This window comes from Neovison vison, chromosome X (genome assembly GCF_020171115.1).
Source record: "Neovison vison isolate M4711 chromosome X, ASM_NN_V1, whole genome shotgun sequence".
NCBI lineage: Eukaryota > Metazoa > Chordata > Mammalia > Carnivora > Mustelidae > Neogale > Neogale vison.
The window spans coordinates 52,754,097-52,772,520 of NC_058105.1; the positions used below are offsets into that span (position 1 = coordinate 52,754,097).

The following is an 18,424-nucleotide window of genomic DNA, read 5'->3' on the forward strand; positions in this document are numbered from 1 at the left end:
GTGCGGGCCTGGCTCAGCTTGAGAAGAACACAGCTGTCCAAAGATCTAGACCCGCCTTCAATGAGTCCCCAGGAGATTTTTAATTAATGTTTTTCTACAACACCAAATCTCACTTTGTGATGGATAGCAGATGTAGGAGCAACCCAATCTGAGCATCATGGGCCAGATTCTTCTAAGTGTCCTTACTGTGACTAATATGCTCTTGGGCAGGAAAGCCCATGATTTATAAAACCTTTAGCCACACATCAAGTTTAATAAATTCCTAGCATCCTTTGTCCTCTACCTAGCATCTCTGACCTCTATTTAGGACTTTCTCCTTAGCTCAGACCCTGTTCCAGGGTCCCAGTCTATTTCTCAATTTCCTACACTACCGATTCCTCTTCAACACTGAAACACTGTGTGTCTACACCAATGACATTAACCTATACTCCCTGCCTTACTTAAAGTTGTCCAATGGTCTAGCTGGATTATTACTAACCTGGTTTCCTTCACCAACGATTCCATTATGTCTACACTTCTCATTTCTCATTGCAAAAATTATGTGTGTGTGTACATGCGCGTGTGTGCACATGCACATGCACGCATACACAGGCACATTTTATTGGCTAACCAAAAATATGAATGCATTTAATGTTAAAGTAGCAAGTCCAGATTAAAAGACACCAGAAGTCAGAAAACTAAGCAAAAACATATTGGATCATACATACATAGTCAGAACCTATATAATGTAATTTTTAACTTTTAATTCTTTACATTATAAGCCCTGTATGTTCTTGCTTGGATATCAGTGATACACTGCCATACTGGAAAACTGAGGATTTATCTGTAAAATTTCTTAAAAGTGAAAGGAAAATTCCCCAAATAGATTTTAGAATTCTTAATACTGAAATGAAAATCCATGATACAACTATTAGGTTTCTGTATAGAATAATCACTATGCAGCCTGTAAAATTACATCTGCATTTATTCCAATAATACTTAGCAGTCATATAACAAACTAAGAGCTCTGTATTCAAATTTCATTTTCCAGTTTTCCAAGTTTCTCAATTACAACAACAGTAATGGGGAAAATCAGCAACTAGGACGGATGCTACATAACTGCAATCGATAATTTCCTATACTCTGTGATCTGACTACTACTCTAAGGTGCTACCTACCTTTACCTTTACCTAGTCAGAAATACCCAACTCAATAGTTAATAACATCAGAAGAATTATCTCCAGAAAGTCACTGTTAACAATATTTTCACACCAACTAGGCTCTTCCAGTAAACCGTCTCACATTTCTTCTCATTTGATTTTTTCTAAAGACTTTATTTATTTATTTGAGAGAGAGAGACAGTGAGAGAGAGCATGAGCGAGGAGAAGGTCAGAGGAAGAAGCAGACTCCCCGTGGAGCTGGGAGCCTGATGCAGACTCGATCCCAGGACTCCGGGATCATGACCTGAGCTGAAGGCAGTCGTCCAACCAACTGAACCACCCAGGCATCCCCTCATTTGATTTTTTAAGATCTTACTTATTTGACAGAGAGGACACAAGCTGAGGGAGGGAAAGAAGGAGAGAGAGAAGCAGACTCCCTGCTAAGCAAGGAGCCTAACAGAGACTCAGAGCTCAGTTCCAGGAGCCTGGGATCATGATGTGATTCACCCAGGTGCTCCTCATTTGATTTTTTAGACTAGTAAATCTGCACTCAAAAACAAGCAGGTTAAGGGTCGGACCTGAAAGAATATTTTCAATCTAAGTAAATTTCATCAGGTGTGGAAATATTACAGTAAAATACTCCACCCTTGGGGCACCATGGTGGCTCAGTGGGTTAAAACCTCTGCATTCACAAAAGAAACAAAAGCGAAAATGAACTTTTGTGACATCATCAAGATCAAAATCTTCTGCACAGCAAAGGAAACAGTTAACAAAACAAAGATGCAACCCACGGAATGGGAGAAGATATTTGCAAATGACAGTACAGACAAAAGGTTGATAACCAGAATCTATAAAGAACTCCTCAAACTCAACACACACAAAACAGATAATCATTATCAAAAAATGGGCAGAAAATATGAACAGACACTTCTCCAATGAAGACATACAAATGGCTATCAGACACATGAAAAAATGTTCATCATCACTAGCCATTAGGGAGATTCAAATTAAAACCACATTGAGATACCACCTTACACCAGTTAGAATGGCCAAAATTAGCAAGACAGGAAACAACATGTGTTGGGGAGGATGTGGAGAAAGGGGAACCCTCTTGCACTGTTGGTGGGAATGCGATTTGGTGCAGACACATTGGAAAACAGTGTGGAGATTCCTTAAGAAATTAAAAATAGAGCTTCCCGTGCTCGCTTTGGCAGCACATATACTAAAAATAGAGCTTCCCTATGACCCTACCATTGCACTACTGGGTATTTACCCCAAAGATACAGATGTCGTGAAAAGAAGGGCCATCTGTACCCCAATGTTTATAGCAGCAATGGCCACAGTCACCAAACTGTGGAAAGAACCAAGATGCCCTTCAACGGACGAATGGATAAGGAAGATGGGGTCCACATACACTATGGAGTATTATCCCTCCATCAGAAAGGATGAATTCCCAACTTTTGTAGCAACATGGACGGGACTGGAAGAGATTATGCTGAGTGAAATAAGTCAAGCAGAGAGAGTCAGTTATCATATGGTTTCACTCATTTGTGGAGCATAACAAATAGCAAGGAGGACAAGGAGAGATGGAGAGGAGAAGGGAGTTGAGGGAAATTGGAAGTGGAGGTGAACCATGAGAGACTATGGACTCTGAAAAACAACCTGAGGGTTTTGAAGGGGCGGGGGGGGGGAAGTGGGGGGTTGGGGGAACCAGGTGGTGGGTGTTAGAGAGGGCACGAAATGCATGGAGCACTGGGTGTGGTGCAAAAACAATGAATACTGTTACGCTGAATGGAAAGAAAAAAAAAAAAGAGCAGGGCCCTAAACAAATTGATTTTCAATATACTATCAGTGAACAGTTGTAAATTATAATTTAAAAAAAAAAACACAAACAAACAAAAAAAAAACCTCTGCCTTCAGCTTGGGTCATGATCTCAGGGTCCTGGGATGGAGCCCCGCATCATGCTCTCTGCTCAACAGGGAGCCTGCTTTCTCCTCTCTCTGCCTGCCTCTCTGCCTACTTGTGATCTCTGGCTCTGTCAAATAAATAAATAAAATCTTTAAAAAAAAAATACTCCACCCTCAATTAGTATAGGCAACATTGAACTCCAGTGACAGCACTGGCAATAAAACAAGTCCAGGCAGAACATTTCCTCAGCATGGATTAAGTTTTCCCTAGCAAGGTTCTCTGATGTTACCAAAGGCAGAAAATATCAATGTATCATGTTTTTCTTTAGCTTTGATCTCCTAAGTAATTCAGATACCAAATCCCTTCAGGAATGAAGTAAGAAATAAAAACCCAACAAATAAACACGATACAAGATGTATATTTGCCTAATTTCCTTACCTTATTTCTGTCTGTACTCAAATGTCACTACAAGGCCCATTCTGAGCACCCTATTTCAAATTGCAACTCTCATCCCTGGTACTCCCTACTGTACTTCAGTTATTTTCACCATAGCATTTACACCTGAAATTTCATCTAGCTAGCTAGTGATGTGTATATATGTGTGTATATGTGTGGGGGGGGGGGGATATGGATATATATGCATGTATTTTTTTCTTTCTTCACTATACTATATGCATAAGCTGCTACAACAATGCCTGGAACAAAGAAGACACCCAAATATATGTTATTTTAACTATACTCAACTCTATTATGTTCCCATGATTAACATCAAGGAATCTACTTCAGTGTTATCTACATTTTGGCAGTATGTCAGGGTTATTAAAGAATTTCAATGACTCTCCTCATTTCCTATAAGATTAAGGGTTTCCACATTTGAAAATGACACTCTGATAAATTATATGCTTTTCTCAAAAGTTTTAAATTAATCCCATTTAGATTCAGAAGATATCAGTGCTTCCCTGCAAAGACATGCTTTTTCTTACTACCCAGAAGCAATTCCTTTTTCAAGATGATAGTTATCATTTATTTATGCTGAATAAATTATTTTCAAATTTTAGCATATATTTATAGCTTTATTTCTAAGACACCAGAAAGAAGTGAACTATGATCATTGCTCAATTAGAATGATAAAGCACTACTTCTGTACTGTTTTCCAAAATTAACTTGCTTAACTATCCCAAATTATGACTGAAAAATGATTTATTTGATGAACAAATATTAACAATATTTCATATTATTTTGAATACAGCTATAAATTTCATTCCTAACAAGTTTTATAAAACTTTTATTCCTTCCCTTACCTTCCATTTAACCAAGAGAAATTACTCTATTACTTGCTATTTATCAAAGCTTAACTGAACACTTCTTTCCACTATATGTATTTGCTAAATGGATATGAAAGAATATGAGATTTGGGGGGGTTGGAAAGAAGAGAGAATAAAGTGTAAATATTATGAGTTTCACTTTAGATAATTAAATTTGAAAAGATGAGATGAAATATTGATACTTTCAAGGTATCTGGAAAATAAGACCAGAAGGAGATGAGAAGTCTAGATCAAAGATATATATTTAAAAGCACTTACATAAGGCTGATAATATGAATTCAACATGGCAAGCAAATTTTAGCAGGAAAAAAGGGCCTCAAAAGAAAACTCAGACTTAGGCAAAATTATTGGGGCAGGAAGATGGAAAACTAGGAAATAGAAGCTGGGTACAGATAAGTAAAAAGCACAAGAGTTTCAAAGAATGAGTAGGGGGTGGTATCAAATGCCAAGGAGTTTGAAGAAGATGACATCTGAAAAAAGTTCTACACATTTGAACTCTAAGATAAAGGTAAAAGATACCCTTGGAAAAGGTTATTAATTAGAGTACATGTGCAGAAATTATGTTATCTAGAATTGAAGTATTTTCCTTTGTTCTACATGGCTATAATGATAATATTATTAGACATTATATGGTACGTGCTAGATGACTGGTTTGTGTAAGCACACCCTGAATGTCCCTGTTAATCGCTATCTTGAGAATACACAGATCCTATCCTCCCTCTATATTCCCATTCAATAGGATATGAAAAGAAACATGTTGTTCAATGTTCAGGGTCAAGGGCTCTGGGTGTGGCAAATGTCTGGATGGCAGGCCTTGATCTCCTTGGAACACTGGCCACACAGGAGGGAAAAGGCTGCAGACAGTTGCTAGGCTGTTTGCTGTACTATAAAAGCTTGCCACATGTAGATTCCAGCAGTAGATGCTTCGTTCTACCACTCCGGAACGCCCTGTAAGAAAGTTCCCTCAATAAAACTATCCCTCGATCTCTGTCTCCAGGTAATTTCTTTGGTCTTGCTTGGTCAACACCTACCCTCCTTGGCTTAGAGTTGGCCAAAGTATGGCAACATAGACATTGGTTGAGAATAAAAGTCAGTCCAATACATAAAATAAATAATGTATGCTGTGGAGCTCTGTTAGCATATTAGAATTAAGGAAAATATAATTAGTAAAGTTAGAGGCTAACGTATCAAATTTTCTATAGGTAGTTTTTGATTAAATATAAATTGATATATGAAGTCTCTAATATTTTAATTCTTAAAATGAAAATATCACATATTATGTTTAACTTAAATTAATAAAGAAAATATCTTTTAAAAAGACTGATAATTGATGATGAGTTTAACTACTGTTAGAGGTATAAATTAACCATTACTTTAGAAAACCATTTGGCGTTATTGCTGTAGGGGAACCTATGTATGTAAACTATGATGTGGTAATTCCATATACCAAATAGAAATGCATGCCTAAGTATACAAAAACAAACATGCAACAGTATTCATAACAAAACCACAAATGTCTGGCAAAATCTAAATTAAGTAAGTTAATTTTGATATATCCATATAATGGAATACTATAGAGCAGGGGTTGGTAAACTATGGCCCATGGGCCAAATCTAGCCAGCAGCCTATTTTTACAAATAAAGTTTTTTTTTGTTTTTTTTTATAAGATTTTTTTATAAGATTTATAAGATTTTTTACTTATTTATTTGACAGACAGAGATCACAAGCAGGCAGAGAGGCAGGCAGAGAGAGAGAGAGAGGAGGAAGCAGGCTCCCTGCCGAGCAGAGAGCCCAACGCGGGACTCGATCCCAGGACCCCGAGACCACGACCCGAGCCGAAGGCAGTGGCTCAACCCACTGAGCCAAATAAAGTTTTATCTGAATACAAGCATACTCACTTATTTACAGATTTTCTATGGTTACTTTTACATTATAAAAGTCAAACTGAGTGTCTGTGACAGGTTGTGTAAAATGGGCAAAGCCTAAAATATTTACTCTGCCCCTCTACAGTAGATGTTGCTGACCCTGGCTACAGAATAAAATGACAAACTACATTTACATTCAAAATTATAAATGACTGGGAAACCTGGGTGGCTCCGTCAGTTAAGCATTTACCTTTGGCTCAGGTTATGATCCCAGGGTCCTGGAATGGAGCCCTGTGTCGGGCTCCCTGCTCATTGGGGAGTCTGCTTTTCCCTCTCCCTCTCCATCTATACTCTCTCTCAAATAAATAAATACATCTTTAAAAAAAATTGTGAATGACTCTCACAAATATGGAGCTGAAGAAGAGAGGACAGATACAGAAAAGTAGATAGCGTAATTCATATAAAGGTTAAAACCAGGCAGTACTGAACTATAGTGTTCCAAGTCATAATGGTAGTTGCCTTTGGGGAGGAGGAAGGCAATATGAATTGGGAAGAACGGGTAATTTCTATTTTTTGAATTGAGTGTTCGTTACATGGGAGAATTCACTAATTTGTTGAACTGTAAGTTTATGATTTGTGCATTTTTCTGTGTTACATATTCCTTCAATAAATGCATTTTTAAAAGTAGAAGGATTATATGCCAATTTATTAATAGTAGTTACCCTTAGAGTATAGGATGGAAAGAATGAGATATTAAAATGTATGTACTTCCATATCTTTTTACCTTTTTTTTAACATTTTACTTATTTATTCCAGAGAACAAAAGAGAGAATGAGAGGGAGATCGCAAGCAGGGGGAGGGGAAGAGAGAGCAGCAGACTCTCCACTGAGGAGGGAGCCTGATACAGGACCCAATCCCAGGACCCTGGGATCATGACCTGACCCAAAAGAACACACTTAACTGACTGAGCCACCCAAGTGCCCTCTTTTTAACTTTTTGAAAAAGCTTATTACTTTAAAAATATGAAAACAAAGTAATAAAATGATATGTATTATTAAATATCTTCACCATGTCATGGTTCTATATTTTTATCAACAGGATTTAATATACTGTGGCCACTCAAGTGGTAATAGGAGGTCAGAACTAAATGCTTATATCACTCAACATCTCTGTTTTGTGAACCACTAATACAAAATATATTTTATACCTGTTAACAATTTATGCTTTATCTAGGAGTTTCATAATCTTGTGAAACCTTCTCACATATTTTAAAAATATGATCTTAATTATTTTTGTCAGATTATAAACTGCTCCCTTATCTTTAGTAATACTGTCCATTTAATATGATGGTCTTAACTGGCCCCTTAAGCTAATTCTCTTCCTTTTCAAAGAGATAAAAGACCTCAGCCATTGAAAGTGACATTTAAAAATACTCCTAGCAAATACCTAATTGTTGCTTAAAGTAAAGATTTAAGAAAAGAAATATTTCTGCATGATTTAATGACTGTTTGCTGTAGCAAAGTTCTTTTGTCTGGTCTCTAATACAATCCTCTACACTGTCTTGTTCAATATGCAACAAAACAATGATGTAGTTTTTGACAAAGAGCCCATCTCCCTATTGAGGTGGCACTACAGGATAATAGCTGCCTAACCTACACAATTCAAAGAGATATATTTTAATATTAAAGTATCCGTTAATCAGTTTTTAAAGCTACAATGTTCAAAACTCAGAACAATATGTAAAACATTCCTTTACCAAAGGGAGTGACTAATCTTCTGTACAGCTTTGATAAGTTACTAGAAATAGGTTTATCTCAGAAGACTGGTTATGATTAATATGCAGTTCATAAAGCTCCTTAGCTCTATGGTCTCTCTCTAACTAAATCCAGTAAAGATAGGTCACGCATTTTTCATATTTTTTTCACCGATGACAGATCTCTAATAGGATTTATACACATTTGATATTAATTGTATCAGAGACCGCACCAACTGCAATAACCCTTCATTTCTTTGCCTTTTAAAAGCTATACATAAATTAAAAGTTTCCATTTCTGTTTGAATGCAGCTCTCACTGGCTATCAACCATGTTAAGGATAGAAGGTTGAAAAAGATTAAGAACCACCTCATCTAGTTCACTGAAATACCAAAAGATACCAAAGGCTATAAACCCAGGTTTGAGAGCTGTTTTAGCTATCTTCTCCCCTTATGTCAGAAGAGCTCAAGTATGTAACATTAGTAAAAAGCTTGCACTCTGAATTGGAAAGGAAAGGACATGGTTTTAATAACCAACTCACAGAGGGGTGCTGGCAGTAACCCATCGTTCTGATGAAATACTGCTTTTCTAACCATCTACGGAGATCACACAGGAGATGTAAAAATGAGATAGTGCTACCTATAATGAAAAAACAAGTGTCCTGAGGACTCAATCTAAAATAGTTCTTAATTTTAGCTCTAAATTCAAAAGAGGCTTCACTTGTGTCTGGGGGAAAAGAAATGTATCTTGCAAGACAATTCAAATTATAACTGCAGTTAGGAGAAGTGGACAATTCTATTTTCATATTCTATATTACACACGATGACATAAATAGTGAAAAATTTCATTCTGCAAAAGAGCTTAGCAAGGGATTTGGCAAAGTAATGAAACATTGCTTTATGCTCTATCAAAAACTTGGCTATTAGTGAATAAAATCCAACTAAAAAAAAGTAGGTCACAATTGTAATGATTTTCTTTAGTTGAAGCAGACTACATACAATAATTTAAAAAACAACCCACAAAGACCTCTGTATGACTGATTAAACTTACAGGATTACCTCATTGTTTTGTGTGTGTGTATACACACACACACACACACACACACACACATATTTTATAATAACATAAAATTTACAATAATATAATTTTTGTCCTTCAATTAAGAAAGGTTACTTTTTAAGTGAAACACACCAAAAAAAATCAGCCAAGATAGAGAGACTTCATTGAGTATTCAGACCAGAAAAAGGCCACATTTTAGAAATAGGACTAAACTAGCGCTGGAAGAAATGCTACTTTAAAGTCATACAAAAATGCTTAAATACAAGTATAGAATTGATCAGACTGATCTACATATAAATTAACTACCAGAAAAAAGCCTAAGGTTTTTTAAATAACCATATTACAATATTCAATAATGTCACATTCAATATCTACCATCAGTCAAAAGTTACTAGTAAATCAATGAAGCAAGGAAATATGACTCATAAACAGGAGAAAAACTAACCATTTGAAACAAATCCAGAAGTGATGGAAATGGTGGAAATTGCAGGCAAAGATTTTAAAACAGATATTATTAGGATATTCAACATTTAAAGGAAACACGAACACAATAAAAGAAATAGAACTATTAAAAAAATAGAGCTCTCAAGATGAAAAATACTATACATGAAATGAAAATTTCATTGTATGGTGTTAACAGATTAAACACTGATTTAAAAAAAACAAGTGAAAGAGAAATAATGGCAACAGGAACATAAATCTGAAGCACAGAAGGGAAAAAATGGTTTAAAAATTTATCAGAGAATTTTAATGACATATGGGACAATAAAAAGTTGATCTAATATAGAAGAAATTTCCAAAACGGTGAAGAGAGAAATCAAAAGAAATATTTCAATAAATGATGATCCACAATTTCCCAAATTTGATGAAAAAATATTGATTTATAAATGTAAGAATCTTAATGAACCCCAAACAAGATGAACATAAAATAACCCTGAGGTACATCATAATTACATTGTTGAAAACCAGTGATAAAGAATTAAATCCTAAAAAAAAAAAAAAAAAAAAAAATTAAATCCTAATAGTAGCCAGAGAAAAAGATAGGTTACACAAAGAGGAACAGAGTTTATTAAAGATTTTATTTTAGTTTATTTTTAGAGAGAGAAAGAGAGCACACATGAGCAGGAAGGGGCAGAGAGAGGAAGAATACCAAGCAGACTCTGGACTAAGCACAGAGCACAGTGCAGGGCTCGATCCCAGGACCCTGAGATCAGGACCTAAGCCAAAACCAAGAGTCAGACGTGTAACCAACTGCACCACCCAGCAACCCAAAGGGGAACAGAGTTTAAAATGATTGTTGACTTCTTATCAGAAAAAAATGGAAGCCATAAGAGAATATTTAAACTGTGAAAAGGAAATCAGAAAAAAAACACCTGTCATTTTAGAATTCTGTATCACATAAAATACCCTTCAAAAATGAAAATAAATGAATAAATAAATAATCAAGATAAAAAAACACAGACAAACAATCTGAAATAATCAATTGAAGAAAACCTGTACTACAAGAAATGTTTAAGGTAACTCTTCAGGCTAAAGGAAACTGATATGAGACAGAAATTCAGATATACATAAAGGAACAGAGAGCCAGAACTGTATGCAAAATAAACTATGAAAATAGCACACTGTTTTTAGTTTATTTTCCTTAATATATACTTGAGCATTTAAAGAAAAAAAAAGAATACAAAGCACTGTCAGACCTATACTATCTAAACTATCATATATGATAATAATAACACAAAAGATGGTTAAGTGACTACCTTCAGCTCAGGTCATGATCCGGGAGTACCAGGACTGAGTCCGGCATCGGGCTCCCAGCTCCAGAGGTAATCTGGTTCTCCCTCTGACCTTCTCCCCTCTTATGTTCTCTTTTACTCTCTCTCTCCCTCCCTCAAATAAATAAATAAATAAAATCTTTTTTTAAAAATCCATATAAGGCAAAAGGTGAAACATACAAAATGCATCTGAAATTTTACCAAATATTTCTGGAAACTTCCCTCTTACACTTGATGCAGTTCTTCTGAAGTTACACCCATGACATTTTTAATTAAATGTCTAAGTCATAGACATATATTTTTCCCATGAGCTTTTCTTAAAAGCTAAACACAATCCTTCAGCCAGTATAATCAGTGATATATGAATGTTGGCTATGTACCTAAAGGATATATGTTCCTTTACGTATATCAGTAAAAGGGGAAAATAAAGGCTAATCATTCCTAACGGAAACTTTTTAAAAATACATTATACCTAGGGGTGCCCGGGTGGCTCAGTGGGTTGAGCCTCTGCCTTCGGCTCGGGTCGTGGTCTCAGGGTCCTGGGATCGAGCCCCACATTGGGCTCTCTGCTCAGCGGGGAGCCTACTTCCCTTCCTCTCTCTCTCTGCCTGCCTCTCTGCCTAATTGTGATCTCCATCTGTCAAATAAATAAAAAATAAAAAATCTTTAAAAAAAAATACATTATGCCTAGGCTGCTCTATGAAACACAGTGAATCCCCCTTTGATGAGTCCTCATCAAGATCAATTCCATTCTGTGCAATGATACAGTAATGCCCCCCAAACCACTGAAGAGCATTGGGTTGTTTTTCCCTCTATAAAATAACCAAAGACTACTCTACTTTTATATTTCTTCCTTCCACTGTTAACTATCACACCTTACTGTCAGAAGCACCTTTTTATTTTCCCTTCTTTTCAAAACACAAGATTTACTGGGTGAGGGCCTGAGTCGATATCCATGATTCTCTGAAATACACAAGTCTTTTTCCTGGGGCACCTGGATGGCTCAGTCACTGAAGTGTCTGCCTTTAGCTCAGATCATGATCCCAGGTCCTAGAATTGAGCCCCATATCCTCAGTTGTCAGGATTTGGGCGGGGGTGATCCCCACTCAGCAAAGAGCCTGCTTCTTCCTCTCCTCCCCACTCCACTCCTGCTCTCTCTTGCTATCTCTGTTGCCATCTCTGTCTCTCTCTCAAATAATAAAATCTTCTTTAAAAAAAAAAGAGTCTTTTTTCTCCTCCATTTGCAGACATGTGGACAATACTGCAAATTGCTGAGATCAGTCAGAATACTGAGTTCCTGATAACAGGAACTCTGCTGTATATAAAACTGCCGTAACAGGATGATAAAGCCCAGTTGAGAGAAACTCTTAAAATCAGAAAACAAGTTATTACAAAAAAACTATATAAAATAGTAATCGAAGGTAATTTTCCATCATTCAACATGAAGATGCCATCTATCAGAGATTCATTAAATAGCTCAAAAATTAAGTTATGAACATGTTAGGACATGTGATACTACAATAATATGCCCAGATTTTCTGAAATTCTCACTTTTTTCCTTATTTAATTGCTTTCTTAGCTCTTGTCCTATCAATACTCCAACCCATCAACCAAAAATAAAGAAAATTAAACACTATAAATAAAAGCTGATATAATATTAATGTGGGTCTCTAACAACTACCTATAACCAGAAATCAGCAAAGTACAACCTAGTTGACTGTATTTGCAAGAGGACATGGAGCATATGCTTGTACCTGTAGCAAGCTTTTAAGCTCAGCAGGAGGAAAGAGTAAGGACGGGTATGTTTGGTACATTCATAAAGCTCAAGATGGGCCATGAACCTTAAAATCAATCACAACAGGGGATAGAGGACTCCAGGAGTGATAACTCCAAGAAAAATAAATAGAACTGGGAAATTACATGACGTGATTAATTGCACTAGGGGGGAAAAGTCTGGGTTTCAGTTTGTGACTGCTATGAAGAATACGACAAAACGATTTTTTTAAATAGCAAGTTTTAACTGCAGAGGAAAAAAATGATTTTGTAACAAGCATGGCTCAGCGGTGAACAACATTTGCATAGTCATAACAAAAGAAACATTAAATGTTTATTTAATAAAATTAATATAGCAAAAGTTTTAGGGGTAAGAAAAACATAATATGGAACCAGAAAAGACTCCGAATAGCCAGAGGAATGTTGAAAAAGAAAGCCAAAATTGGTGGCAATACAATTCCAGACTTCAAGCTCTATTACAAAGCTTCATCATAAAGACAGTATGGTACTGGCAAAAAAACCAAAAGCTTTTGCACAGCAAAGGAAACAGTCAACAAAACCAAAAGACAACCAACAGAATGGGAAAAGATCTTTGCAAATGACATATCAGATAAAGGGCTAATATCCAAAATCTATAAAGAACTTATCAAACTCAACACCCAAAGAACAAATAATTCAATCAAGAAATGGGCAGAACATGAACAAACATTTCTGCAGAAAAGACATCCAAATGGCCAACAGACACATGCAGAAGTGTTCATCATCACTAGGCATCATGGAAATACAAATCAAAACCACAATGAAATACCACCATACACCAGTCAGAATGGCTAAAATTTATCAGGCAGGAAACAACAGGTGTTGATGAGGAGGCAGAGAAAGAGGAACCCTCCTACACTGTTGGTGGGAATGTAGGATGGTACAACCACTCCGGAAAACAGCATGGAGGTTTCTCAAAAAGTTGAAAATAGAGCTACCCTAAGACCCAGCAATTGCACTACTGGGTATTTACTCCAAAGATACAAATGTAGTGATCCGAAGGAGCAGGTGCACCCAAATGTTTATAGCAGCAATGTCCACAATAGCCAAACTATGGGAAAAGCCTAGATGTCCATCAAGAGATGAAAGAATATAGATAAAGAAGATGTGGATAAAGAAGATGTTGTGCGTATATATATACAATGGAATACTATGCAGCCATCAAAAAAACCAAAATCTTGCCATTTGCAACAACGTGGATGGAACTAGAGGGTATTATGCTAAGCGAAATAAGTCAATCAGAGAAAAACTATTATCATATTATCTCAATGATATGAGGAATTTGAGAAACAAGACAGAGGATCAGAGGGGAAGGGAGGGAAAAAATGAAATAAGATGAAACCAGAGAGGAAGACAAATCGTAAGAGACTCTTCCTCAGGAAACAAACTGAGGGCTGCTGAAGGAAGGATGGGTGGCTGGGAGACAGACATTGGGGTGGGTATGTGCTATGGTGAGTGCTGTGAATTATGTAGGACTGATGAATTACAGACCTGTACCCCTGTACCCTGAAACAAATAATACATTATATGTTAATTTAAAAAAAATTTTTAAAGAAGCACCCCTAATAAAAATAGCCTTACTCTCCCTATCCAACAAATTCACAATCACATGAGTTTGAAGTACTAAAACAAATACCATACAGTTTCCTTTTCCTACCAAAAGTGGTATTCGTACAAACCATGCTGTGCAGAAAAGCATTAACATAACAGATCTAAGACTGAGGCTTGCTAGCAAGGTTCATATTTGGCTCATTGTCTGGAAACTTGGTTTGGGAGCATTCCCACTGCTCCCTAACTTAAAAAGATGGTTCCCTGTGCCTGTTTATACAAATAATGTGGATTATACTGAATACTTGCCTTACTTTTGAGCATCTGGAACTTTGCTACATGCTAAACAAAATGCTTATATGACCACTCCCAATAAAGCCCTTGGGCACTGACTCCTTAATGGGCTTTTCTGGGCAAGAAATTATAGATATACTGGTTCATTTTCACCACATGGGAAGAGAGCACTGTATGTGATCCCTCATGGGAGAGAGACAGCATAGAGAAGCCTGCCCATGGATTCCTACACAATCCACCTATACTTTTCCCCATATGATCTGACTGCATATCCTACTATGTGTCAGTATAATAAATCATAGCTATTAGAACTATGTTTTGAGTCCTGTTGGTCCTCCTAACAATCTCAAAATGTGGAAGTAGTCTTGGGAATCCCTAGTATACACTTAGAGCTGTTCTGAATGCTGGAGAGAGAAGAATTAAAAAATGAAAGATACTTCAGTCCCACTCTCAAATTGCTAGTTATCTAGTGGGAGAGTTGAAAGGGTATTCTAGCAGTAAAGCAGTAAACACTGATCATTCATTCAAAATGTTAATGAGTTTCTATTGCATTCCTGGCGATGTTAGGTAACAGGCATTAACAGAAACATAAAAATTAAACACAGCCTTTGAATAAGGGGCTTACAGTACTAACAGGACTAGTACACAGTAACAGAAGTTCCTCTTAGGATTCACATTGCCTGAAATACTAGAAACATAAACATGTTAACTATTCCATTATGGAACCACAATTTTCTCTGGCCTGTAATCTGATTTGCACAATTTGCATGCTTCCTTGGGTAATACTAAGAGTATTAGTTAATTTTCCTAAAAATGTGCCAAAAGGGCAGGATGATGGGCCCAAAGTCCTGCCAAACCCTTTAAATATTTGTTACAGCAGCCTTCACAGAATTTATCAACTAACAACTAAATATCAAGAACTATGCAAGACTTGCTTAGAATGGAAATATAACATAGTCCCAATCTCCAAGGATCCCACAAGTCTCCTGCAAGGGAACAGTAAACAAATCACTAGAATTTCAGGGAAGACTTGTGAGAAATTTGCATGAAGTAAGATGACAATGCAAATGCGAAGCTCGTAACTGTTGATCTGGACCATTAGACATCATCATTGGTAGGAAACAAATGTGTGAAAAGGAGCTAACAATTACAACACCTGAATGCAAGAGGCTTAAAATTTGCCATAATAGTATTACTACTACCTAATTTTAAGGTACTTACACATTTTCCTTCAAATTCTAAAATTAGAAGAATATTTTACCAAGATATAATTTTACCTGATACAAAAGCTGGTATAAGGGCACCTGGGTGGCGCAGTCAGTTATGTCCGTCTCTTGGTTTTGGCTCAGGTCATGACTTCAGGGTTGTGAGATCAAGCCCCACATCAGGCTCTGTGCTCAGCACAGAGTCGGCTTGAGATTCTCTCTCCCTCTGCCCCTCACACTCATGCTTTCTTACTCTCTCTCACTCTCTCAAAAATAAATAAGTCTTTTTTTAAAAAGCTAGCATAAAATACCCCTTAAGAGTGATGTCTACCATCCTAATGAACAGTACTATTGGTGAATAAATTACATTAGGACCGGTGTAGGTCCACACAAACACAATTTTGCATTCTTCTCATCAGAAAAAGTTCCTAATGTCAAAAAGTATTTTTAGTTCTATTTGGCATGATGTTGAAAAGGAACCTAATTTTCTAACCAATTTCCTTTAAACCAACAAAAAACAATTTTTATAAAGGATAAATAAATCTTGAAATTACTTTTAATTACTGCAATAAATTTAAACCTCTTTAACTTAAAAAAAAAGTCACCAACCATTATTTTCTTCACACATAATATTACAATCTCCTATCTTTGAAGACTTCAAAAATATGTTAGTTCAAAATCCATTTCTTGATTCCCACTGAGATTTAAATAACCTGAATCTAATAGCCTCACTGCAAGAGTTATATTCCATGGCTTCTAAGTTGAATTCACCAGCATGACATCTATGTTTTATATGTGTAAATTCCCCAGGTTTACTGTAAATTCATGACATCAACAACACTGGTCATCTAAAGGATTGGTACTGCTATCGAAACACATACACAAAATGAGACGGAAGTGGTCATAATTTTTCCTGCTTGCATACCATATTATGATAATCATAGAAAAAACAGAAGTAGCTTAGAGCACAAAAACTAAGTTAGTAGCTGAAATCAGTGTAAACTAGAAGAAAAAGACATATTTGCATATAAATCAGAGAAACCAGCAAGGTTCACATCATGGTACATAATGTAAAATTATTTTATTACAGAAGCTACTGCTTGCATACTAGCTTCAATTATTTTATTATCTAAAATTTGGGACAGGCTATATTAAAAGAAAATTTACTAACAGTAACGTATAAAATATTGACCAGGGCTATCCTTAAGCTGTTGAATTCTTCCTAATACTGTAAAGAGTCTGTAAAACAAAACATTAATTATTGGAATAAAGTAAAAGAATTAATGTCATCATCACTGAAAGTAAAGCATGAGGTGCTACAGTTTGGGACTCTCTCACTTATTTCTGTAACTATTTCTTTCCTCTGTTAAATAAATAGTTATACAGGGAACATTGTTAGTGTTCATCAAATTGGAACCAATAGTTGGCGTATATTTTTAACACAAGCAAAAAACTGATCTAAAAACATCTGTTATTGGGCACCTGGGTGGCTAAGTGGGTTAAGCTGCTGCCTTCGGCTCAGGTCATGATCTCAGGGTTCTGGGATCGAGTCCCGCATCAGGCTCTCTGCTCAGCAGGGAGCCTGCTTCCTCCTCTCTCTCTCTGCCTGCCTCTCTGCCTACTTGTGATCTCTCTCTGTCAAATAATTAAATAAAATCTTAAAAAAAAAATCTGTTATCTTTTCTGTAGTAGGAATTATATTTAGAATAACTACATTATGTTTGTTACCAGTCTTGATACTCTCACATAATCTGCTTCCAATCACACCTATTCACAACAGACGGGACTAATACCAAGTTCTAATTACCTGAAGCCCCATTCAACATAGTACCTTAATTACTCCCTGGTAATCAGGTGAGCACTTACATTAGGATACTAACTTCTTCAGAGGTTGTCAAGGGGCCATTTAGTTTATTTCAGCTGCCAAAATCTTGATTACCAATGCACTAAACTTTTATACTACATAATGGTTTAAAGTTTCAATGATAAAAAGACTTTCAGTATCTTTCTGTGGAAAAGGGCCTGTAGGTATAATCATATTTTGCATTATGTTTCATCAAACATGGTTAACTCCCTTGGTTTCATCAAACATGGTTAACTCAACTTTTGAGAGTGTCACTTGACATTGCTCACCTCCCTGCTCCCTCAATTCCTCAAGAACATTCTCCTCTGCTCTTGTTTGGACCATTAGCTCCAGTTCATCCTTCCACTCTCAAAATACGAGCATTCCCCTGTATACAGTCTTTGTTCTTCTATTCTTTTCTATTCACTCTCCCCCTCTCAGGGAGCCCCCAATTTTCTAAGGTTTGAACAATGGCTCCTCTATGAGGACTCACAAAGCAACTCTTGCTCTGACCTTTCATAATTTTGATTCAGCTTCTCAAAGAGAAGGTATTTCCAATTAGATTTTACTACTGCAACACACCAAATTCATTTTGTGTGTGTGTCTAAAACTAAACCCAATTCATTCCCCTAGTAATGACAACAATCACAAGAGTTAACACTTAATCCTCACAACAAACCTTAGAATTAGATGTTATTTTCTTTCATCACCATTTTACAGATGAGAAAATAAAGATTATACAACCTGCCAGGATTGAAACCCGGGCCTACTGACTCTAGAGGTTTTCTTCTTAACCACAGATATTCACCTATTAGAGATCGCTTCTCGGCCTTTTGGCTAAGATCAAGTGTAGAGATCACGTGACTATGATTAGTCAACATTACAGAAATAGCTATTCTC

The 18,424-nt window shown here is 36.3% G+C and overlaps 1 protein-coding gene across 4 annotated transcripts in view; it reads right to left on the bottom strand.

Annotated features, from left to right (window-relative positions):
* DIAPH2 (diaphanous related formin 2) overlaps positions 1–18,424 on the bottom strand; it is a 980,408-nt gene that overhangs the window by 847,702 nt on the left and 114,282 nt on the right. The window lies entirely within an intron of this gene.